Source organism: Heterocephalus glaber, unplaced genomic scaffold (genome assembly GCF_053883595.1).
Source record: "Heterocephalus glaber isolate CG9 unplaced genomic scaffold, H.glaber_assembly_v1.0 deba00001509, whole genome shotgun sequence".
Classification (NCBI taxonomy): Eukaryota; Metazoa; Chordata; class Mammalia; order Rodentia; family Bathyergidae; genus Heterocephalus; species Heterocephalus glaber.
This window is the reverse complement of record NW_028258325.1, coordinates 40,781,377-40,805,794: the sequence shown is the minus strand read 5'-3', so window position 1 is coordinate 40,805,794 and position 24,418 is coordinate 40,781,377. Positions and strand designations below refer to the sequence as shown.

General features: G+C 41.7%; 1 protein-coding gene and 1 pseudogene across 1 annotated transcript in view; both read left to right on the top strand.

Annotated features, from left to right (window-relative positions):
- The first annotated feature begins 2,772 nt into the window (after positions 1 to 2,772).
- On the top strand, positions 2,773 to 3,447 carry LOC101699567 (spliceosome-associated protein CWC15 homolog pseudogene; annotated as a pseudogene).
- A 1,266-nt stretch (positions 3,448 to 4,713) lies between these two features.
- The window catches only part of Tec (tec protein tyrosine kinase), a 127,100-nt gene continuing 107,395 nt past the window's right edge, over positions 4,714 to 24,418 (top strand). The window contains exon 1 of the mRNA XM_004849751.4: positions 4,714 to 5,090. The gene's annotated coding sequence lies outside the window, so the exon portion shown is untranslated. The remainder of the gene's footprint in view (positions 5,091 to 24,418) is intronic.

Sequence of the window (24,418 nt, the reverse complement as noted above, 5' to 3'; positions counted from 1 at the left end):
GCAGATGCACAATGGGGCTTCCTTATATAATAATGAATCAGCAGAGACAACCATGTATGTGCCACATGGCCTGCAAGGTCGCTCAAAATGTTTTCTCTTACTATGTCTTAGGAAGCTGATAAAAATTACTATAAGTATTTTGTTGAAAAATAAAGCCGGGTTCCTGCTTTATAATGTCTGCTCTATTTGTGTTCTTTTCTTTGGGACCCTCATCTAATGGAGCCTCCCTTCAGCCCACCGACACCGATAACCATCCAGCTGTGTAGCTGCCCAGCTCCCAGCCCACTTTGAGAAAAAGATTTGCTATCGCTGCCACTTGAAAAACCCAATGACTCAAGAGAGTGATGGGAAGGAAAGAGCTTCTTTCAGAGGCCAAAGAATGGGGAAGCTGGAGCCTCTGCTTGACATCACTCTCCCAGCTCAGAGAGTTGGTGAGTTACAGCTACAGGAGGGGATGATGAGGGAGAGATGGGCCAATAAAGGGCAGGGATATCCTTGTCTTTCCTAGGAATAGGCAGAGATCTTCCTGAACTCCAGTGCCACCTGTCTCCATCCTTTTATGCTCTGGTGTTTGCGGTTATGGCAGGTGTCAGGTGTCTTTAACCCACAGGGTCACAGACACAATGTGAAGACAGAGTCAGCAAAGCCTTCCAGTCCCCCAACTGGACACATGCAGCCCAAGTGCAGAGTCAGGGTTCTCAGCAAAAGCGGCTTCAGACTTTGGGGACCATTCTCATCAGAGCCCACACGGCAGAGGTGTCATCTACAGCAAAGCTACTGGGAGACTTAACAATGATGGGCCAGTGGAGTGACCTCCAAAATCAGTGATTTTTAAATCAACCAAGGACTAGCGAAGCTACAGAATTTATTTAGATCTTTTTCTCTGTAACAACCTCACCTGTACTGTCTTTCCCCATCAGTTACTCATTTCTATGGTCAGGTCCTGAAACTGTCATTGTTCTCACTTTGGAGACCCTAAAACCTCACCCCAGAAACTTCATTCTCTCCACAAACAACCTCTATTATTCTCAAGTACTTTTTCCTCCTCTTCTTCCTCCTCCTGCTTCTTCTCCTCTCCGCGCCCCCCTCCAACTGGTGATTAAACCCAGAGCCTTCACAATGAACTATATACCCAATCTTTTTTTATTGTTTGATTTTGACACAGGATGTCACAAAATCACTAAATTGCACAAGGTGGGCCAGAACGTGAGATCCTCCTGCCTCAGCCTCCCAGAGTGCTGGGATTACAGGCATGTACAAATGTGCCTGTCTAAAATACTTTTTCTTGGGCCGGGGATTTAGCTCAGTGGTTCTGCCGCCTGCCTTGCAAATGCAAGGTCCTGAGTTTGATCCCTGGTACCAAAAAACAAACAAACAGAAAACCTTTTCTTATTCTCCTCCTATGTTCTCTAAAGTGCCAGAGTCATCCAACACCTTGATGTTACTGAGGTAGGAGATTAGGGCATGGCAAAGCTGGCTGGGGTCCTAAGAGTGACCTATTAATTACAAGTTCCTGGACATATGTGCAGAACAGTTCCCAAAGTCCTGCAGGTAGACTTCTCAAGCAGGGCTTTTTTGTTTGTTTGAGATAGAGTCTTGCTACATACTTCAGGCTGGCCTTGAACTCACTATGTAGCCCAGACTGGCCTCAAACTTGCGGCGATCCTCCAGCCTCAGCCTCCCGAGTGCTGGGATTACAAGCGTGTCTCCACGCCCAGCTCTAGCAGGTCTTCAATAGGATGCATGGACCTGATGTCAGCAAAATCACTGAGGAGTGGGATTCCAGCACTGCCTCTCTCAGGACCCAGTTGTAGAAGTTCTCGAGGGTTTCCTCAAGATTTGGACACTATAAAGGACATGCCGATGCTATGAAGAACTTGCTGTTGTTACTTTCCATGCTAGCCCATGCTGTGTTTAACAGATGTTGTGTGCACTTTTATTTTTTTAATTTTTTAAAATTTTTTATTTTTGAACCGGGGATTGAACTCAGGTCCTTTTGCTTGCAAGGCAGGCAGCAGAACCACTGAGCTAAATCCCTGACCCAGGTTTTTCTTCTTGAAGTGATAAGCAGTGGAAATTGAAGAGCAAGCTGTGCTCTTGTTTTCACTCAGTAAAGGGCCTTTTCTGTTTATATTAAGAAAAATGTGTGAAGAACACTTCTGGGAAGATGGCAGAGTTTTAAGGAGTAAGAAATCAACTTCTCCAAGATTCAGAATCCAGATGATGGAAAATCACAACCTGGAGAAGAAAAGAAAGGAGGGAAGTGGATCCCTGAGGCCCAGGAAGAATCTGAAGGGAAAACTGGAGCCCACAGAGAAACTGAAGAGATTGACCTCAGTGCAGAAAAAGGAAGGGGCAATCTACTCTCTCTCCCCAGCTCCCGGCTCCTGGAGTGAGAAAGGAGGATCAAATCTACTGAGACACAGTGAAAGCAGTGCCTCCAGAGGTGTACAGGGAGAAACACACCAGTGGCACTGAGCAGTGGATGCTGTGCACTACAACAGCTTCAAGAGCAGTCACACCCTGAATTGGACACAGCCCCAAAACTGTAGCCCCCAGCCTTCTGTTTCTGTTGGAGGAGCTCCAGTCTTCACCTTCACCCTGGATGTCATCTCCTGGCTTCCAGCACAGACCCTTCAACCTCCTGATAACAGACTTACCAGGGACACTACCATGAGCTACAGGCCTTCGCCTGGATCCTCTGGTCTCCAGCACATAGACAGCCCTTTGGACTCTTCCACACCTGATTCTGTGGGAGGCCTTTCATAAGAAATGACAACAGCCAGGCCAACTTTTGAACCCACAAGGGGTAGAGGAGGAAAAGGAAAAGGTGAATTGAGCACTCTCAAAGCAATATTCAAGCAGGGGACTTCCCTCTCATACAAAGATAAAATACAAACTACTCAGGATACCCCTGAGGAGGTTCGTAATTATGACTTTAGGGGAAAACTGGAAGAGAGAGAGCTGCTGGAAGAGAAAAAATAGGAATTTTCCAACCTGAGAACACATGACCTCCTCTTCCGTGTTCAAAGGAGCCTCAGTTAGACCAGATTCTTACTGCAACCTCCATGCAGATGGTCCTCTAACAGAAGAGGAAGATGGAGATTTTGAAGAGGACAGTGATGACCATGATACTGCAGCTTTTCTTGCAGAACTGGAAAAAATTAAAAAAGAAAGAGTTGAAGACAGGCCAGGAAGGAGCAAGGACAAAAAGCTGAAGAAGAAAGGATTTGGATAAAAAGCGTTCTAGGTGGAAACCTTCTCCTTACTCTCACTGGCCCACCCCAGCATTAGGGCAGCTTCAAAGTGAAAAGAAGATGGGATGAGGACATTGTCTTCAAGAACCATGCAAATGGTGGAGATGATCAGAAGAAAGACAAAAGATTTGTCAATGGTGCAGTGCGGTCTGAATTTCACAAAATGTTTATGGAGAAATATATTATGTAGTACAGTTTTATGTGCTTAATTAAATTCTGTAAAATGTTAAGAATTGGTTTGATTTCCCCCCCCTCACCATCTAACTGGTGTCTAGGCTTCCCTAATTTCAAGCTCCAAAGTATCTTGTCCTTCAATGATGCCTTGTGATGATGGACATGGAAATAGGTTTAACAGCTTCTATTCCCTGAATGTTCCCAGTCACATGCTCTATGGATTTCTGAATTGTTTCCCCTCCTTCTAATGGCTGATTAATTGATAAGATATATGTTCTGTATAAAATTAATAGATTCCTTGGGTTTATCTTCACATCATTTTGAATTGTAGTGTGGATAAATTAATGGGTCATGTATTATCTTAGTTCTATGCACTTGCTTATAAGGATGGGACTTGTTATGGTTTGGGTCTAGATGTTCCCCCAAAGCCTCATGTGGTCATAGCCTTGATCTAAAAGCTGGAATTGATTCATGATGCAACACAAGATATCTTTAAGTGTATAATATGGATAATATGGAATTTTATCTGAGTTGGGGTATTGTTAGATACAGTTTCATGAAAGAATAAACGAGTTATTACTAAAGCTGTGATAATACATGGTAAAATGGCTGATTTGTGAGTTTGTTATTTGCCCCATCCAGTAGAAGCTGTCTTTTCAGTGAGTTCCAATGTGTTCCTAAAACATTAAAGTACCTGAGTGTGGTGGCCCCCACTTGTAATCTCAGCTACTCGGGAAGCTGAGAGGAGGATCAGTGTGAAGGCCAGCTGGGCAATGGGGGAAGACCTCGTTTCAAAATAAAAAATAAAAAGGGCTGAGCACGGACGGAATTCAGGTTCTGGTGTCAGGACAGCGGGGCTTAAGAGCCAAGATGCCTCCAGAGGAGGAGGAGGAGTGCCATGTGGATTTGAAGGCCCGCTTCTCAATTTACTCGTTGGGTGACATTAGACAAGTTATGTCACTGCTCTGTGCCTCACTTTCACTAGACCTTACATGGAGATTCCGACAATATATACTTCATAGAATTTTTAGTACAAGAAAAATACCTAGAACGGTTCCTGGTGCATAGAGGGCCGTATAGATGTCGTCTGCGCTTCATGTGAAGTGTCCTTAAGTGACAGTGCACACGGCCGTGTAGGTACCAGCTATGCTGGCTGGGGTTTGACAGTCTAAGGGGACTTAGACCCATGAGGCAAAACGCCATCGCGTCACCGCCGGCCGCCACCCTTTAGCGGAAGAGGAGGCGGGGTTCCTACTTCCTACTCTGCTGCAGGTCACCCGCAAGTGGCACTGCTCGGGGTTGTCCCGGTTCGGGACGTAGGAACCCTCGCTGGGTGGTTCTCGTGGACTGGGAAGTCCAGGCCTAGGGAGCCCGGACGCTGCGTCCGGGAGGATAAGGGACACCCCCTGAAACTGGCCGCGGGGGCCCAGACGCTCTTCCAACCTACTCGTGTGTTTTACTTTGAGGTCACCGCAGGGCTGTGGGAAGCCGCGGGCTCCAGCGAGGGGGGGTCGGGGGGGCGGGCGGAGCGTCGGGGGGCGTGGCTTGCGGGGGGCGTGACGAGGCGATAGGGGCGTGGCCGGCGGCGCGGGGCCCTGGACTCCGCGACAGATCAGACCTCAGTCTTCTCGGCTCAGGCGGCGGGTTCGCTCCGGCCAGGTAAGTAGGGGCGGCTGAGGACTGCGGGACTCCGGGCGCGGAGGGGCGGGACGGAGACGCGCACAGACGGAGGTGGTTTCCACGTGCCCAAAGACTGACCCTCATCGAACCGGGAAGGGTTTTCTCTCTTTCTTGGCGCGGTGAGCGCGGGCGAAGGACCTATCCCTTCAGTCCAGGAAGCAAGGACAGGTGCGTCGCCTGGGGTGGCCGCGTTTCCTGGAAGCTGGAGCCTGTCGGCCTCCCGGACTCGGGCGATGACCTCTCAGGAGAAGCACCCTCCCCTTTTCCTCTTGGGGCTCAGGGCCGAAGCCTCTGGGGGTTCTCTTGGCGCCTGTGGGGTAGGGGGGATTCATCCTCTCTGCCTAGGCGGCAGCGCAGCCTTGATTGAAAGTTGGCGGAATCCACCAGGAGGTTCCACAGTTACACATGTCCAAGTGCCTCACCCCATTCAGTTCAGTTTTTTCTTCAGGGAAATGATGTTCGTATCTTGAAAACGGGCTCAGAGAATATAGGCATTGGAAAAACTAGGGCCTTGATCCGGAAGGGTGCCATTTTCCTCGGATCCTACATTTCCTTTTGACTTTATTATTTTCATAGACGAATAACAGATATGTTGCCTTGTACCAAGTTCGGGAGCAATCTCATGCCTTGCTGTTCTTTGGAAACTGGAATATTTAACTAGAAGAGTTGATCATTGATTGAAGGAACAGCAGGATGGCTGGTGGTTAGGTGGATTTGAAGGCTGTCCAAAATAGTTATACGTTTTGTGTATATGCCCTACATTTTTCCAGTGAATGCCCATTTTCCTCTTGGGAAATTCTGACCATTTACTCCCTTCTAGATGATTCTACAGAGCTGGAGAAGGGAGGAAAAAAGGTACCAACAAACTGGCAAATAAATTTGGGGGTTCAACAGTTTGTGACCCTGGTAGCTCCAAATATGATTCCATGAATCATATATGGTGTGGAGTACCAAGATTTATATGGAGAAAAGAGAAGTTTGAGTAATTTCCACATTAAGTATTTGAAATTATTTTTAAATTCAGTTACACTGTCAATGTTTACAAAAGATATGTATTTTCCCCACACTCCAGTTAATCTGATAAATCTGTTGTTACTCTGACCAACTCCAGATGCTTAGGGTAGTGCACTTCTGTTGATGATGTTGATTCTTCCTACATGGATGTGTTCATTCTGATTTGTGGAACTGTACAGGGTAAGTGTTGTGAACACATGCAAATCAGTAGTGTGCTCTCATTGGCCATACCTTTGCCCCACATTGATCCTTAGCCTAGAATTTTCATGTCTTCACAAATAGGATAGAGTATAGAATGCTAATCTATGTTCTAGTATTTTCAACCTGTTTACCTACTTTATATTCTGTATCAAGATGGTCTAGTTTTCTCAGTAGTGTTACTGAAGGGCAGGAGCTAGTTTTATCAAACCGTGGTGAACCTCCCTCAAAGAATGGCAGCATTTGCTTCTTGCTCTTGATCACTGACAAGGGGGCTGGAGGGCTTTCAGGTAGTGAGAGACCCATTTTTACCCTTGGTGAACAATTATTGGCCTCCCCGCTTTCCTCCAGGCACCCAGAGTGCCAGGAGCCGGGTCCTGGGTCCTCCAACCACACCTCTGCCTACAGGTTCCTCCAGGTTGACCAGGTTGATCCCTCTCTTCCCCGATACCCCTGCTTTTCCAGCTCCTTGGCTTCCACCCCACTCCTCCCCACAAATTCCTATCCCTCTTTTTCAGGGCAAGGAGCCTTGGTCCACAGAGTCAGCAAGGGTATTGATCTCACCCTGGAGCTGAGTCCTCTGTGGATCCTCAGTAAATGTTAAAAATGTCTGCTAATGACATTTTCACTTGTTCAGAGCCATTAAAGTGCTCTCTTCTTGTCAAGTCTACAACAGGCAAAGTGAAGAGAGATCCAGATCAACAATTTTGGGGCCAGCTCTCTTGTTTGGATTAGGTTCATTAATCGGGCATTCATGTCTGTTAGCAAGGAGCGAAATTGATTCATGGTCATTGGAAATTATACACTTATTCTGTACCATGTGTTTATGCTGTTAGGAGAGCTTTGTTGAAAACAACAACAATGTAGAGGAGAAGGGTTTAGCTGCCTCCACTTCCAAACTTGCCTCACCTGGGCTTGTCTTTTTGTTTTTGCCCTGGTTCAACCAGTCCTTCCTTGGATTGGATTATAGCTATTAATTTCCTCACCACACTTAACTGCTCTGAGCTCAGATGACCACAACTACTGTGGTATAAATGCAGAAAATTACATTTTCTTTTGTTTAGAGGAAACAAAGAAAAAAAATTTTCAGAATGGGTTGCACTTGGGAAAGCAAAGAAAAAGCAGATTGTTTATTATTCAATAATATTAATATAAAGATACATTTACATATTAATATAGTTATATGTTTTATATTTATGTACATGGACACAGAAGCTAATGTGAGTTTTGTTTTGTTTTTCAGTTTTAAACATTTATGCAAGGTACATTTCTTCCTTTCCAGAAATAATCACTTATAATTCTTCAGCACTGATTGCGTATAGTTAATACATCTTGAGTTTTTCAATTTTAAGCATTCCCTCTTGACTTCTTATCATGCAAGAGGGTGAGATTGCTCTTTTTCCATCCAACTCCCCACAGGAGCACAGCTTCCCTATTTTCCCGACCTTGCAGTAGTTAAAGCAGAACATTGATTAATGCCTTGATCAACATTCATAGCTAAGCTAAGCACATCTTTTTGTTTTCCTTGAAGTTAATCATTGCTTTATTTGATCACTTTGTACTCCTCATTAATTTAACCTACAACTCTCTTGGCCAGTTTTCAGAATCTTTCCTCAAATATGTCAGGTTTTCTGTCAATTTCCTTTTCCTCACCTGGAGTGGTTGCCTTCTACATATGGAACACAGTTGTCACCCTGAGGTCCCCCCTTCACAGCACCCTGGGGATTTCCATCATCCCCCTCTGGTGTTGGGTCTCCTGGTGCCCATAGCACATACCTTCCTCTATTTTGGTGGACACCCATTTAATGTGTTTTAATAGCACACATTCTCAGGATCTTCCTGGAAAAGGGTACATACAACATGAGACTGAATGCCTGAAAATATCTATTTTCCACTGACAATTTATAGTTTGGCTGAGTGTGGAATTCTAAGATGGAAAGTTTGAAGGAACTGTTCTATTGCCTTCTTTTTTTTTTTTTTGGTATCAGGGATCGAACTTGGGACCTTCCGCCTGCGAGGCAGGCGTCAGAACCACTGAGCTAAATCCCTGGCCTCTAGTGCCTTCTTGATTTTGGTGTTCCTGTTAAGAAATTCAAAACTGTTTTCCAGTTTTGCTTGCAGTCTGTGTACAGGTTACATGCCTACTGTGTCCTCTCTGGAAATTCATAAAGTTTTCTCTTGTTCCTTAAATTTTATGATGTGTAGCTTATTGTGTGTCTGTTTTCATCCATTATACTGGGCTCTTTGAATCTGGAAACTTATATCCTTCCGTTTGGGAAAGTTTCTTGAATTATATCATTGATAAGTCCTCCATTTTTTGTGATGTTTGTTTTAGAAAATTTTGTTGTTCAGATATTGGATGTTTTGGATTAGGCCTCTAATTTTCTTACCCTTTCTTTCATAATTTCTATCTTTTTATTTCCTGGTCCTACTTTTGGGGAGATTTTCTGAATTGTATTTCTCACACCTTCCACTGAATTTTTCATGCCTGTGTCCTATTTTTAATATCTTCTATTAAAAACTTCTTTTTTTGTTCTCTGAATAAGCACACACATGTATTTATTTGTGTGTGTGGGTTGTGTATCTAGGTATTTCTTGTTTTCGTTTTATGGTCCAGGGTCTTATCTCTCTGGGGAAGTTAATGATTTTTGCACAAATTGCTCGTTTTTTTCACTGTTTAAGTCGCTCATGTCTCACATTGAGGCTTTTCTCGTGTTTTAAATAACCCTTGGTTGTCTGCTCACATTTGAGTGGAGGATTAAAAAGCTGAAGATGTGGATGGGGTGTTGACTGTGAACTTCACTGTAGGGTGATCACTTCTGCTTGGGCGGGGGGCTCTGATGTTTTTATCTCTTGGGCTGGTGAGAGGCCTGGGGGTTGAGGAGAGCCTTGCTACCAGTGATCTGGGAACTGGCAGTGGAGAAGAGGCTGGAAGTCTCAGCATCTGAATGAAGGTGTTCACATGACCTCTCCACAATGTTCTCTGAGGCACCTGAACTGTGCCTGATGAACAGAGACACCAGAGGTGGGAATGGATGGGGAGAAAACACCAGGTTTTTACTGAGGGCAAAGAAAGGACAGTCATCTAACTGCTTAGAGTGGCTGAAGGAATGTGGGTAATCCAACCATCTAAAGTGATTTCCTTTTTTTTTTGGTTTTTTGTTTTTGGTACCGGGGATTGAACTCGGGTCCTTAGCTTGCGAGGCAGGCGGTGGAACCACTGAGCTAAATCCCCGGTCCTAAAGTGATTTCTGATCATTCTTCTTTCTCTTTTAGCCCCTTTTCCTTTACCCACAGAGGGTCCACTTGCTTTTAATTATTTAGCCCTTGGAGAGTCTGTGGTATAAATTAGATTGTTTATTGTCTCCCCCCCTACACTCTACCAAATGTTTTTGTCCCTGTCTCTTGTCCCATTCTCTATTTTTTTTTTGTATTAAATTCTTTTATTGGTACATTGTAGGTATACAACACAATTACATTTCTCATTGGGAATTGTACCTTTATGTAATGCATCTTGGTTCTTATTTTTTCCCCATTCCTAGCCCTCCCTTCACGCCCTCCACCCTTCCCTATTTACAAAGACTTTATTTCCATTTTTTCCATTTCTCATCATTTTTTCCTTTCCCTTCTTTCCTTTCCCCTGTGCCTCCCACTACCCCTACCCCTTTGGACCTTTTATTCCTATTTTACATTATCGATTATTCATTCTAATAATTGGTACATTTTAGGTATACAATATAATGACATTCATCATTGGAAATTTGCACCTTTACATAGTCTCTCTTGGTTCTTGTTTTTCACCCTTGCCCAGCCCTCCCTTCAACCCCTCCAGCCCTCCCTATTTACAAAAATTTTGTTCCTATTTTTCCATTTTCTCACATTAATCCCATTCCCTTCTATCCTTTCCCTTAGCCTTCCCACTTCCTTCCCCTTTGCCCCCTTTCTTCCGATTTCACATGACCTATTATACATTTAGTCCTTATTTACACTTTCAATTTCTCACACCAGAGAAGCTATTCGGTATTTACACATGTGTGTCCTATTTATTTCACTTAAGAGTATTGCCTCAATGTGCATCCACTTAGCTATAAATGTCTCTAATTTCTCATTTTTTATGGCTGAGTAGTACTCCATTTTATAAAAAAACCACATTTTCTTTATCCAGTTTCCAGTTGATGGGCATTTGGGCTGTTTCCAAGTTTTAGCTATTACAAACTGCGCTTCTATGAACATGGGTGCACATATATCACTGTGGTATGATTCTTTTAATTCTTTGGGGAAGATCCCCAGCAGTGGAATAGCGGGGTCAAATGGGATTTCCAGTCCTAGTTCTTTGAGGTATCTCCATACTGATTTCCACAGTGGTTGCACCCGTCTACACTCCCACCAGCAGTGGAGCAGGGTTCCTCTTTCCCCACAGCCCCGCCAGCATTTGTTATTGGTTGATTTCATGATAGCAGCCATTCCTTCTGGGCATTCTCTATTCTTGCTGGTTTATATATTACAGATTAAAAAAAAATCCCTTCTCTCTTACTTTACTAGGCTTTTGGTAGAGAAGAGGGATGGTAGAGGTTTTTGTTTAACCAGCTATTAGTGGCTGAAATGTAGATTTCTTAACCAGCCTTTGCTCAGATTCTAGCATGGTTCAGTCAGGCTAATGTGCTGCCAGTTTCTCCACTTTTGCCCACAAGTAAGCATCTTTGAATCGATCTGCATGTTGTCTCATGGAACCCAGTTGGGACCTGATTCCTTCTATTCCATGCTAAATGTCCAATAGCAGTTGATCACAGTTGTTAAAGGAGGCAAAACCTATCTCTAACCCTAGCTTGGGTGGTTTTTAGCTTACTGGTCATTCAGCCCTTGTTCTTATTTCACAGATTTGCTTCATCTAGGAAGGTCTTTCTGTAACCTTGGCCTCTGAATGTCTTGCCTTTCAGTGAGGCTCCTCTTTTGTAATTACAATATTTTAATTGGAAAGGTAGGCCTGGTGTCAGTGGTGGCCATGTGGTTTCAGTGGAAGTTGTCGTGATTTCCTTTAGAGGCCAGAGCACTACACACTTGCTTTACCAGCAGCAGGATCCTCTCTTCCCATTTTCAAGCTTGTGCCCTTCTTGGAATGTGCACCAAGTTCCTGTTTCTGGCTGGTGGAGCCAGCCGAGATGACTGACTTGCCCGGCCCTGTGCAACTTTCCCAGCCCTCATTTACCGGCTGAGTCATTCCTCAGGCTCCCTTAGTGCAGTGTGACCTTCCAGCATTCTCTCCTGGGAGCTTTACAACATCAGCACCATCTGTGGCTATGCACAGAGGAATGTTGACAAGCATACACCTCCATTGAAGTGGGAAGAGCATTGTTCCCAAACCATGTTTCCTGCAGCAAAAGCAAAGCTTGGCTCCCATGATGGCAGCTGTGCATTGGGGAGGTAGAAAATAGGAGTGCTGGTACTTGCTATATTGGAGCAGGTGCAGCAGTGACTTTGATCTATGGTGGATGACAGCAAAGAAGAAGTGGCTAGAAAAGACTACTCAGCTGGTTTTGGGCACCCTTCTGAGTGGAAGTTTGGCTAGGGAGAATCATGCAGAGCTCCTTCCTCCCACTTTGCTTCCACAGGCCTCCTTCTCCTTTCCAAAGAGAATGTTTGAAGCCATTGCCACTTCTCCATGCAGTAGTATTTTCTCTCATGTCCTCAGTGCCTTACATGAACTCCTTTGCCTTTGCAAGTAGAGAGTAATCTCCTAGGGAAAGCACAATACTGAGTAAATAGTTGGTCAGTGAATTGAATGGATTTTCCAGGTAATTTTGGACATTTAGCAGATAAAGTATTTTGTCATAGTTGTGTCCAGTAAGTCTAAGTTCACTGAATTCTTAACTTTTGCTTTATTTTGCCAAATAGAAGCATAAAATATTTGTTTTTCCAAGTGTGTTGTGTCTCATTATTTAGAAGTATTCCCCACTGAAATACATATTATTATTACTATTATTATTATTTTACATTCATATGTTTCTTAGCATAATGTTGTGACATGATTGTCTTGGTTTTCATGACAAAGATAATGGCTTTTGCAGGAGGGAAGGAAGTATGTGTGATTAGGTTGTGTAGTCTGGTACATTTTATATTTCTAAGGAGAAAGACTTTTGTTTGGATATCGGCTATATATATATGTATATATATATATGAATGTATGTATTTTTTTTCCTTTTCTAACTATGTGACATTTATTTTCAAGTTGAAAGCTTTTGAAATGCTTAGCTACTGAGTGTCACAGTGATTTGAAATTGTCATATACTATAGGAGGTCCTGACCCTGTGAAACTCCCTGTCAGATATCCTGCTTCCTTTAATTTCTATTTTTGTGAGGTTCAAATTTGACTTAGTAAGAAAAAGTTTTAACTTTTTATCTTGTGTGGAGTTCTAATGGCATCTTTTTGGTTACTATTTCCCTAGAAACTCTCATGTCCTCATATACTCCCCAGTATTAGGTTCTAGCCACAACTTGAGGAATCTCCACATGACTGCCCCCAAAACGAAACTGGTTTTTTTTCCTACACAGGAGTTATTTCAAGGTTCATTTTTCTGCCAGTATAATTTAAACATGCAGTAAAGTTAATTTTTCCATTAGGGTTATTTTTGTTTTGTAGAAGGCACTTGGTTTCTTTGTCATTTTCACTATGAAAATGCTTGCTCTGGGGCCGGGGATTTAGCTCAGTGGTTCTGCTGCCTGCCTTGCAAGCGGAAGGACCCGAGTTCGATCCCTGGTACCAAAAAAAAAAATAAGCTTGCTTCTTTAGCCATGCCTGGACAGAAACAGAGATACAATTTGATGGGGTTGTAAATGTTGTCAGATATGTAATTTTAGATATACATGTTTTAAAATTTCTTTTTAAGGACTGCCAATGTCTTTGTCATATGTTTAAACTAGTTATAGAGACACTGCATTAAAGAATTCTGTCCTAATTTCTGTAGTTCCAACAGAAATATGATTTTTTGGGTTCAAAGCTGTTGACATATCTTCCTGCTTCATCTAAACCAAGAACAGATCTCTGGGTACCCCTGAGGACTCAGTGTGCTCCGTGGACTCTCACTGCCATCATTTAAAAGAATATTGCCATATCCAGCTGGATATATTCATTGTTAAATGCAAACAGTACTGAACCTTACAAAGAACAAATTTAAGAAAATGCTCAGTGACTTTCTAGAAAACAGTCCTTAATAAGGAGCATTATATGCAACTGTCCGTGTAACTCTAACTTCTATAATTTTACACAATGCAATTATTTTATGAGGTTTTAGTTAATACATAATGTTCTTAATGTTCACATAAAATTATTTCATATAGTCATTTTCTTATAGAAATGGTTCATTTTAGTAGGTAAGTTATATTGTTGTATTAATACATAATAGTATTTTCCCCCAACTATTGGACATTTGTTTTCCTCTGTAAAAAGTTTCTAAAATCTTAATTATCTATAGTTTCAGATTGAACACAGGGCCTTGTGCAAGTTAGGCAAGTGTTCTACTACTGAGCTACACCCTTAGTGCCCCACTCCCACCTTTAAAAAAATAAACATTATTGCTATACTTTTTTCTCTTTGAGGATTATGTCCTTGGAATATTTCTCAAAACATCATTCTGGAGTGGTTTGTTTATTTATTTATTTGAGACAGGACCTCATTATGTTACCTATGTTGCCCAGGCTGGTTGTGAACTCACAACCCTCCTGCCTCAGCCTCCTACTAGATGGCATTATAGGCATGGGCTACCACACCCAGCCTGAAAACACTAAGGGTTTTTAGAGCTTAACCATTGTCAGAAGGACAAAAAAAAAATCACTAAACTAGCTCACTAGCTATATAAGGTTATATAATGTTTCCATTATCCTCTCTTTTTGACCTTTTAGATCAACAGTATCTTTTTTGTGTGAGGACAGAGGTTTAGCGAGAACCCTTGAAGCACATTATGTACCCAGTTACAGGTCAGATCATCCAGTTAGGAGAATCTTGGCAGGCCCATGTGTTCTTGTTGGTCATTTCATTTTATTGGTGGGAAAAGTTTCCAAGGATCAGTAACAAAAGGTGGAGAGGTCGTCATGGTAACTGTGCAGCTCCTTTTGACCTCTGTTCCTGGTCTAGGGTTTCTGAACTTCCCGTGAGCCAGGAAAGCATCATATGTCCTTGAGAAACTGCAGTCCACCCACTCATTTGTCCATTTCTCGGAAGCAAGATTCAGTCAGGTGTACAGAGCAATCAGAAACACTGGAGAATTTTGCTTTCATGTCATTTCTTGAGAAGGAACTAGAGCACAGTGAATTCCTGTTTAGATTTTTCCCTTGACATCTTCCTGGATATTATGGTCTAATGTTTAAAGCCTCGGCTTTATTTTCAAGTCAGCTATTAACTGGAATTATGGTCCCATGCTTCAGGTTTTCCATTCATCCAACAAAGCATAATGACACATAATTAATGGTGCAGTTCAGAAAGATTCATGGCCTAATGCTTGTAAAGAACTTCGAGCTTTGCTGAGAGTGTTTTATACACATTTATGAGGGTTTGCTGTATTTGCCAAAAGATGTCTACATTATGTCCATTTTATAGATGAGAAAAGTGAGCCTTAGAGAGGGATGACTTTCTGGGAATCAGGTAAATTTAATGGAGTGTCTGTGAAATTTTTCTGGGACTTGGTGGAAAGAGTAGAGTGTAAAGTAAATTCTACATGAGTGTGTATGTGGGGGACAAGTACATTTATACTGTTTTAAGCAAATGTAACATTTTTGGGGAATATACTGCTTTGTAAGGAGGAATTATGTTTGAAAAATTCACTAGCATTCTTAAAGAGCACTAGATAAATAAATAGTAAAGTTAGAGATAAACTGTGACTTTCAAACTGATTTGGAAAGAACTTCACACAAAAGCTATTAAGTAGAGTCAGTGGGAGCTTGGGAGAAATATTTTTTAAAATTAGAACTCTATAGGACTGAAAGACCAAACAAAAGTTAAGATATTTTTCAGTATACAGCTACGATTGGATTAGTTCAATTATTATTATTTTTTGTTTGTTTTTAGACAGAGTTTTCCTACATAGTCAATGCTGGCCTTGGACTCCGTGCGATCCTCTTGCCTCAGGTGCTGGGATTACAGGCGTGCACCACAGTGCCCAGCTATTATTATTTTTTAAAAATAATGTGTACAAAAGGAGCAGATAGTAAACTCCTAGTTTACAATCAGCATGAACCTCTTGCCACACCAAAAAGCCAAAGTCCTGATTTTAGCTCCTGACTTTTTAATTTTTTTTCTTGGTACCAGGGATCAAACTCTGGACCTTGTACTTGCTAGGCAGGCGCTGACACTGCTGAGCTAAATCCCCAGCCCTCCAAACTCCTAACTTTAAATTTATGCAGCATAGCAAGGAAAAGGAAAAGAATGCATTTAGGGCAACTGAATTCTTCTGTATGTGCAGATATACATTCGAGTTTTTGGCTTAAGAAACATTCAGATATCATTATAAACTCTTAATTAAAGACAAAATTCACACAGCATATGACTTGGAACAAAAAATGCTAATTAAGTATTAGCTGTTGTCACAAATAATTAGAAATGCCACCTCACTCATTTTGTGATGCATCAGCATCTGTGTTTGCAGTTTTCATCAATGTACCTTAAAGAAATTAAGAGAAACAATTTATTGTGACATAAAAGATTAAAAAAAATACTCCCATCCAACTCTTCAGTCTAGAAAGATAAATGAGATGGGATGTGCCTTCTTGTACCATGGAAACTGAGCCAAATAATACAAGAGGAGCAATTAGTTTAAACCTTTCTTATTCCAAATACAGTGATACCTCGTTTCATGAACTTAATTCCTTCCACGATTCTGGTCACAAACTGAACTGGATGAGAACCCAATCAAATTTCCTCATAAGGTCAACATTGAACCCAACCATTGAATTTGATTTGGTTCGCATCCAATTTGGTTTGCGACCAGAATCGTGGAAAGAATTAAGTTCCTGAACCCGGAACCACTGTCGTAAACACTTCAAATGTTTACTGCATACATACCAGGCTTCATACTAAATTCTGACTGTGGATTATCATGTTTAATTCTGCAGGTAATCCTGTGAAATAGGTAGGATTATTTTCAGCATTTTATAGATGAAGAGACTGAAAGTTCATGGAGGTGCTATAGCATTTAGTAAATGGTTTAGAACAACCAGCTCTGGTCTGAGTCCAGAGCTCTATTTGTTCTCCTCACTGAGCTACACTCCACTGTTCTTGCTTTCCTATTTTCCCTGCTGGTAAACAGAGATGGACAAGCTAATAGCATACACAAAAGTCTGCTTCAAATAAATCCAAACGAATCATCTCTCTGGCATTGCCCCAAGCTCCTTAATCCTGTAGATTCTAAGAAGTCTTTGTAGCACCACTGTCAAATGGAAACCTGTGAGCCATACAAGGAATTTAAAAACTAGTAGCTATATTAAAGACGGAAAGGGCAACAGGTGAAAATAATTTTCACAATATACACTATGTAACTAAATATATAAAAATAGTATAATTTTACTGTGTGATCATATACAAATTATTGATTAGATACTAGAAATAACTCAGGAGCAATACAATATAATATAGTATAGTACAATATGATGTCTTTGATATTACACTGGATAAACAATGAAGCTGTGATTAATGGAGAGATATTTTACAATGCTTCAGCTTTAAATTTTAAATTCGAATTTATTAAAGAACTCTAAAAAATGTGGTTTCTTAGTTGCGCTAGCTAAATTTCAGTTGCTCAATAGTTTATGTAGTGAGTGGCTACCATACTGAATAGTGCAATTCTGTAACAAAAGATACTCTTTGTCTCCAAAGGCCTCGGGTCTCCCAAATATTCACCCTCTACTCCTGTCCCTGACCACCCTTACACCTCTATCTTTTTTTGTTGTCCATGCCCAAGGCCACCATGTACAGTTGTTCAGATCATGCACTGTAAAGTTCTGGAATGTTATTTACACTGTAGACCTAGTAGATTTGCTTATTTACTGCAACTGTATTTTAGGAAGATAGAAGTAGAGTTTTTAAAGGAAGAGACACTTTCCCTTATTTATGCAAATACTTTTTTTTGGGGGGTGGATGGGCAGTTGTGGCCCCTCAGTTTCTTCTAGCATTCCAGCAGGTAGCATTGTTCTTTCTTATGGTTAGCACAGTTCGAGGGCCCTCTGCCTGTGGCTGAGTGTGGTAACAGCTTCTCTTCTTCCAGGAAGAGTGCACAGAGCCGTAGTCACTGTCATGGCAGTTCACCAGATCCCATGTGTCTTACTCATGATTGTATCCCCAGGGCCTGGTGTGCAGTTGGTGCTCAGCACATTTATTGACATTGACTCCTGGGCCTCTGTATTGTGTCCTGAGTTACCCTCACTGATACTTGATCCAGGGCTCATTTATACAAATGCTGACATGGCTCTCTCTTTACTGACTCTTTGCTACCCTTCATGTAGTATCCTTGTTCTGATGATACTAATTGCCACTATTGATGTTATTTTCTAATAATAACTACCATCTATTGATCACTTTGTGTCAAGCATTGTGCTTCACAGTTTATATGCATTACTTCATTTAATCCTCACAAACATCTTTAGGAGGTAGGCACTGTTATCATCCCCATCTTACAATAAGGAAACTGAGGCACTGAGAAATGAAGTACAGTAATTTACCGGAAGTGATACAGTTATCAGTTATCAAAGCTGATCTTTAAAAACTGTCCTGTCTTACTTTACATCTCTTGTGCTCTAAGGACCAGCATGGGATCCTGCCTTTGGTACCTGAGGCCTTATGGACAAGAGTCCATACTATAGTAGATGTAATATTTGTTGGCTCAGACTTCCTTTCTTTGGGGAACTCCTCTGCCCAAGTCATGTGGTTTGGGTAGGGCTGATATTATTCCCAGGCATGGTTATGTGACTCAGCTCTGACCAATCTGAGCAGTCCCGCAGTCTGACCAAGGCATTGGTTTAGGGGTAAGCGCATGATCCAGGCTGGCTCAACCAGGCTTGCTTGCTGCTCATATTTAGGAAAAGAGGCACTCCTTTCTCTTGGGCTTTTCTTTTGGTGCTAGAGTGATGAAGGGTGAAGGACCGTGCTTCTGGTGGCCATCTTTCCTGTTCCATGGAGGAAGTGTTTTCAGTAGGAGAGGAGACCGTTGGTGGGGAGAAGTGGCACTGAATAGTGGAGTGAACTGTAATAAAAGTGCGGACAGCTTCATTTGTACCTCAGGATTCAGCTGTGCCTGAGGTACCCCAGGACTTCTTAGCTGTGTGAGCCTTTGTGCTTCTTTTTGTGGTTATTGTTTGCTTAAATGCAAAATGAATATTTCTGAATATGAATACTTTTGCCTTGGCTCCGCAATTGCCCTGCACTGCCTACCTGTGGATGAGTAGGCCCACTGCTTCCCGGGCCCTGGTATCTACATAGCTCTGTGCCAGGAGGCCTTTGATCCCTGAAGATTCTACAGCTTTCAGCTCACGCTTTCCCTTTCAGGTCTGAGTCCTCACCCAGTGAAAGGAAGCCCCACAGCCAACCCCTCCCCACCACTCCTGCCAAAGTGTAGCCCACACACATGGATCAGGGTGGGGTAAGGACTGTGCCATGGGAGGATGATTAGAGAGATCTGTTCTTCATAGACCTCAGAAAAATTGCTCATCAACCGACTCAAAGACTACTGACTGCTGAACTCAACTGGCCTCTGACATCCCCTGGGCTCTGGGCCAGTTTAGGCCAAGACCTTTTCTCTTATCACCTTTCCTTGACTACCGGCCTTTGTGATCAGCAGTCATCCTATTTACTCCCAACCCTCCATTCTGAACTTCCAGCCTTCTGCTGGCTTCTTTCCCAAATCTTTCTGGTGGCCCTCTGAAAGCATTGTTCCACAGTGAATCAGCTCTCCCACACTCCAGCCTCCTCACTCCTTTCCCCACAGTTCTTTCTGTTATGAGCTTTTGTTTTCCTTTGCTTCTTCCAGGGCATTGCTTTTCTGCCCTCTCGCAAAACCCTTTCTCCTTTAGTGTTTGAGCCATTCTTGTAATTGTCTTCTGGTCTCTCCTTCTCCCACTAGTTTCTGAGTTAGTCTCCCTGACTGACTCACATGGTTCATGGTCTTCTTTTCCAACTCTGAGTTCATATATACAACTAATTTAATATGTGTGAAATAGTTGAGCAGCTGCCTTGAGCATAGTTAATAGGAGTAATTAGTTTGATGGGAGTAGAAAATAAAGGAGACGTGGGGCCGGGGGTTTAGCTCAGTGGTTTCTCAGCCTGCTGTGCAAGCGCAAGGACCCAAGTTCAGTCCCTGGTACCAAAAAAAAAAAAGAAAATAAAGGAGACTTCATAAAAGAGATCACCAGAGATCAGGACTATGTTTATAAGATTTCTGTTGCTGTGACAAAATACCTGAGATATCAATTTATAGGGAGGAAAGATTTATTTTTGCTCATGGTTTCAGAGGTTTCAATTCTTGGTTGCTTATTAGAGGGCAGTCACTCCTCTGATTGCCTAGAAAAGAGGATGGTGAAGGCTAAAGAAAGATAATAGAGACTTACATAATTTCAAAGCACACTGAGGTCCAGGAGGTCAGTGCCTCACAGTAGGCAATGACAGAGACACTCGGAGCTTGCCACAATAATTGGAGAGAGTACTGGGTGACTTAGGGGGTGGTGACAATCCTATGTTGATGAGGATCTTATGCTGATGAGGATCTTTGGTCGAAGAGGATCTTATGTTGATGAAGGTGGTAAAGAGGGCGTTCTTACGATAGTAGGTGGGATGAGATAGCAGGCTAATAAAGAAGTTGTCCTTCCCCTAGGTAAAACCTTTCTCTCTTTTTTTAAGTTACTACTCGGTTCTCAAAGAACCAAGATGTCTTCAGCTAATGTACTCTTGCCCTTAAGCATCACAGTATCATGAGACCATTAAGGCCTCAACTTAAAACAGTTCTGTGTTCATATATACAACTGCTTTAATATGCATGTAGTAGTTGAGCAGTTGCCTTGAGCATAGTTAATAGGAATAATTAGTTTGGTGGGAGTAGAAAATAAAGGAGACTTCATAAAAGAGATAAAACAGTTATGTTTCTCCATGCCATAGCCAGCTTGTGGGCAAGGTGACATTAGGCCTTAGACAGCTATAGTCATACTTTAATTATAAAAAAGATTTTTCTCCTAATATTTATGTAAAATGGCTGTCGACAGTTGCTTGGCTTGGTTTCTTTGGGACTATTGTGGTGCAGTGCCTTGTGGTGGTGGAAGGGACAGAGGAAGAAGACTTCACTTCATGGTAGCAGTGAACTTAAGGAGAGGAAGAAGAAGAAGAGGAGGAGGAGGAGAGTGAGAATGAGAGGGAAACAGAGAGAGAGAGAGAGAGAGAGAGAGAGAGAGAGACAGATAGACAGTCAGAGAGACACACACACAGACTGCTGAGGTCCTAGTATACCTTTCAAAGTCACTCCTCCAAAGAACTAACTTCCTTCTATTTGGCCAAGTCTCTTTCAAGTTCTGCCACCTTCCAGCAGTGCCACAGGCTGATGACTAAGTCTTCAACATATGTCCTTTGGGGGACATTTAAGATTCAAATCATAACTAAGACTTTTAAAAATGAATAGGATTTCAACAGGTGAACAAAGAAGGAAGAGCCTTCCAGGCAGAGAGAACAACTCTAGCAAAGGCCTGGAGATGCAAAGAGGGCTTGTGTGCTGCGAAACGAGTGGTAGGAAAGGAAGAGGGAGCCCAGACTGGACTGGACATGTTATATTTATTGAAGATTAAGGAATGAGTCAGGTGGACAAATGTAAGAGAAAGAATACCCTTTAAAAGGGAAAGGAGTGTGATGATATTGTATGAGCATACAATTCATATAATGAATGTTTATGTTAAAAAATTAACATTCAAATTTAAAACGCATGAAAATATACAGTGACTATGTTTAAAAAAATGAGCATTTACCATATTTTTTGATCACATCTAGGATAAGATTAGAACTTTGGTGGAAAAGTTGTAAAAGGGGAGGCATAATAATGAAAGCATTTAAGAAATTTCATAGTAAGACTAGGGCTGTACAGAGAAGAGGTGTTAGAAGAAGAGAAGAGGGATTTGCGGGACAGACTGCTTATGAGGGAGCCAGGAGCAGGGAAGAGAAAGGAGGCAGGAGCCTGCTGCTTAGGAGCTGGAGAGATCAAACCCCCGCCTGATGATGGGAGGAGACTAACAAGGTTTCCAGAATGCTGGGAGACATTAACAGCTGGTTACTGGACAAAAATCAAGTTATTTGGCCTTTTCATTTCTTTATGAATAAAGTGTAAGATAAGTGTTTTTTATTTCATGATAGTAGAAATGACTTACATTATGTACCCTTATGATGTTTCCCAAACTGTCTGGAAGATATTAATAAGGCTTAAATGAAGTGGAATGAGTTCTGTGATCAAATAAGATTAGGAAATGCTTCATTCTCTATGATTCATAGAGCCTGTTCACATATCAAAGGCTCTGAGAATTGCACATAAGAAACCAGTTTGACATTATTTAACCCAGCTTTTTTTAAATGTATGAGTGTATATCTGTGCATTCATCCATTCAGTTGTTCATTCATTCCACAGTCATGCAGTAAGCTCACACAATATGTGTTGTGGGTACTGTGCTAGCCACTGGTCTTACAACAGAAAATAGAGTCAGCCACTGTCCCTGCTCTTAAGAGACTATGGTCTGGATAAACATGGGTGATTGATTATCTGACAGGTCCTAGTGCTTAGAAGAGTACAATTTGGGAAGTCTTAAGGTGGTCAGACATTCCTTTTTGTACTCTGCAATGAAATGGTTTGAAGTAATTGTGTCTGTGCCTGTATCTCGGCCTTCATGGCTCTGTCTTACATCAATATCTCCACCTCTTCACAGAATATTTCCTGCACCTCTTGCCTTGGGCATGAGCAGAGAAAATGGTAAGAAAACTTTCAGGTTTGAGAAGTTGGTGACTTGCCAAAGGTTATCTAGCTAGTTAGTTCAAGAGCCAGAGCCAAGCCAGCTCTTCTGGTTCTAGGGTCTAGTCTCATTCCATTCTTGACGAGAAGGGACAATTTGAAATGCCTAAAAATTGAAAAAAAAAATTAAGTGGACTTAATAGACCGAATGAGCTACTCTGGACTATGGCAGTTAATCAGGAATAGCAGGGCTGGCTTAGGTACCATGGACACTGCCACTGCCATCTCTGTTGTCACTGATTTTGAGTAATTTTATGACCCATGTAATTTGTTAAGTACTTTATATATATGTTCCTTTATTTAATTTTTACAACTCTGTGAAGTAGTAATTATTACTTTGCTTTATAAATGAGGAAACAAGCTCAGGTGACTGATATGTTCATGTTTACACAGCCAGTAAGGATCAGAGCCAAGCTTCCTTTCTAGTTTGTTTTCAGAGTCTAAACTCCTCATTTTGTTCTGTATCAGGTGAAATGTTTTCTTGGCTTCAAGATTTCTCTCTTAAAATCAGATTGTCTTTTCTCCTTTACATTTCAGCTTGATTGTTTCCTTCTTTGTAAAATCTTGATCTCTGAAAGGACCTGTTTCACTCATTTAATAAATAAGTCAGGTAGTGTTCATCCAGTATTTACTATCCTTTGCCTACTATGTGAAGGAACTGTTTAGGAGCTGGGTATCCAGCAGTGATTACATTGAATAGGTTCCTCTTCTTGTGGAACCATCGGAAAGAGCACACAATCAAAATACATAGTCAAGAAAAAATGTCACACAGTGATAAGTATACTGCAAAAAAATAAAATAAGAGAACAGAGCAAGTAGACTGGCTGTCTACTTTAGAATTGTCAAGAGAGGGCATTTGTGTAAAGTGACATTTAAACTGAAATTCAAATTATAAGAAGGAGCTAGAGACTAAAGAGAGAAGAGAGAACATTTTTCTAGGTAGAAGGACGATCATATGCAAAGACCTCAGCTATGAGTTTTCTGTGTTTGAAGAACAGGAAGAAGGCTGGTATGGTTGAGTCACAGTTGGTCAGGGAGAGACTGATACTAGGGATGTTTGGAGAAAAAGCTGGTATGGTGCTAGGTTAAGTCTTTGGGTTTTAGTCTGAGTGTTTTGGTAGCCATTGAAGGGTTTAAGCATGGACATGATTTATGTTTTTAAAAGATTGTGTTGAAATGTAGAGATGATTATAAGGAAGATATTGCAATAGTTTTGATAAGGGATGGTGGTGGTTATATTAGTTACTGCCACAGGAATGCTATGTAACAAACATTCCCATAAACTAGGAACACACAACCATAGCGATTTTTTTTTTCCCCTCATGAGTTGATGGAAAGGCTTGGTGGTTTTTCTAATGTTGGCCAGGCTCAGTTGATCGTGACTGGGGTAGCCTGTATGTCTGTGATTAGCTTGGGTCAGGTAAGCAGCCATATTTCCTGAGTTCTCCAGTATACTTGGTGGTTGTGGGGTGCATAGCTGGCTATCAGCTCCTCTGGAAAGTCTAAAATGATCTCAGGTCAAGTGGCTGGGATAATTCTGATCCCCCCCAACACACATATGTTTCATCCTTCTAGTATTATAGTTTGGCCTTATTCTCAGGCTGGACCAGTCATTTTTTCATGATGATTTTAAAGAGGCAAGAGAAGTAGAAACAAGCAAACACATTTGTAAGTTTTGGCTTGTGTTTAGTTTGCTTTTGTCTTGGTCACAGCAAGTTAGTAAGTGTACCCACAGTCATGGTGGGAGAGCATTGTTAACGGGCAAAGGTTCAGAAATGTATAAAAAGATAGAAGGAGCTATGAAAAATCAAAGCCATTAGTGCAATCAACTTATTATGCTAATGGGAGAGGGATGAAGGAGACTTGAATCAGTTCATAAAATATTTTGGAGGTACAGTCCAAAAACATGCAGATGAATTAGGAAGGGAGGGGGAGGGAGAAGAGGGGGAAGGGGAGGGAAAGGGAAGGGAAAGAGGAGGAAGAAACAAAGAAGAAGACAGAAGAGATAGAGATCTGAGGTTCTTGAGGAATTAAGGACTGCACATGTGGATTGAGGAGTTATCAATATATGGATGGTATTTCAAG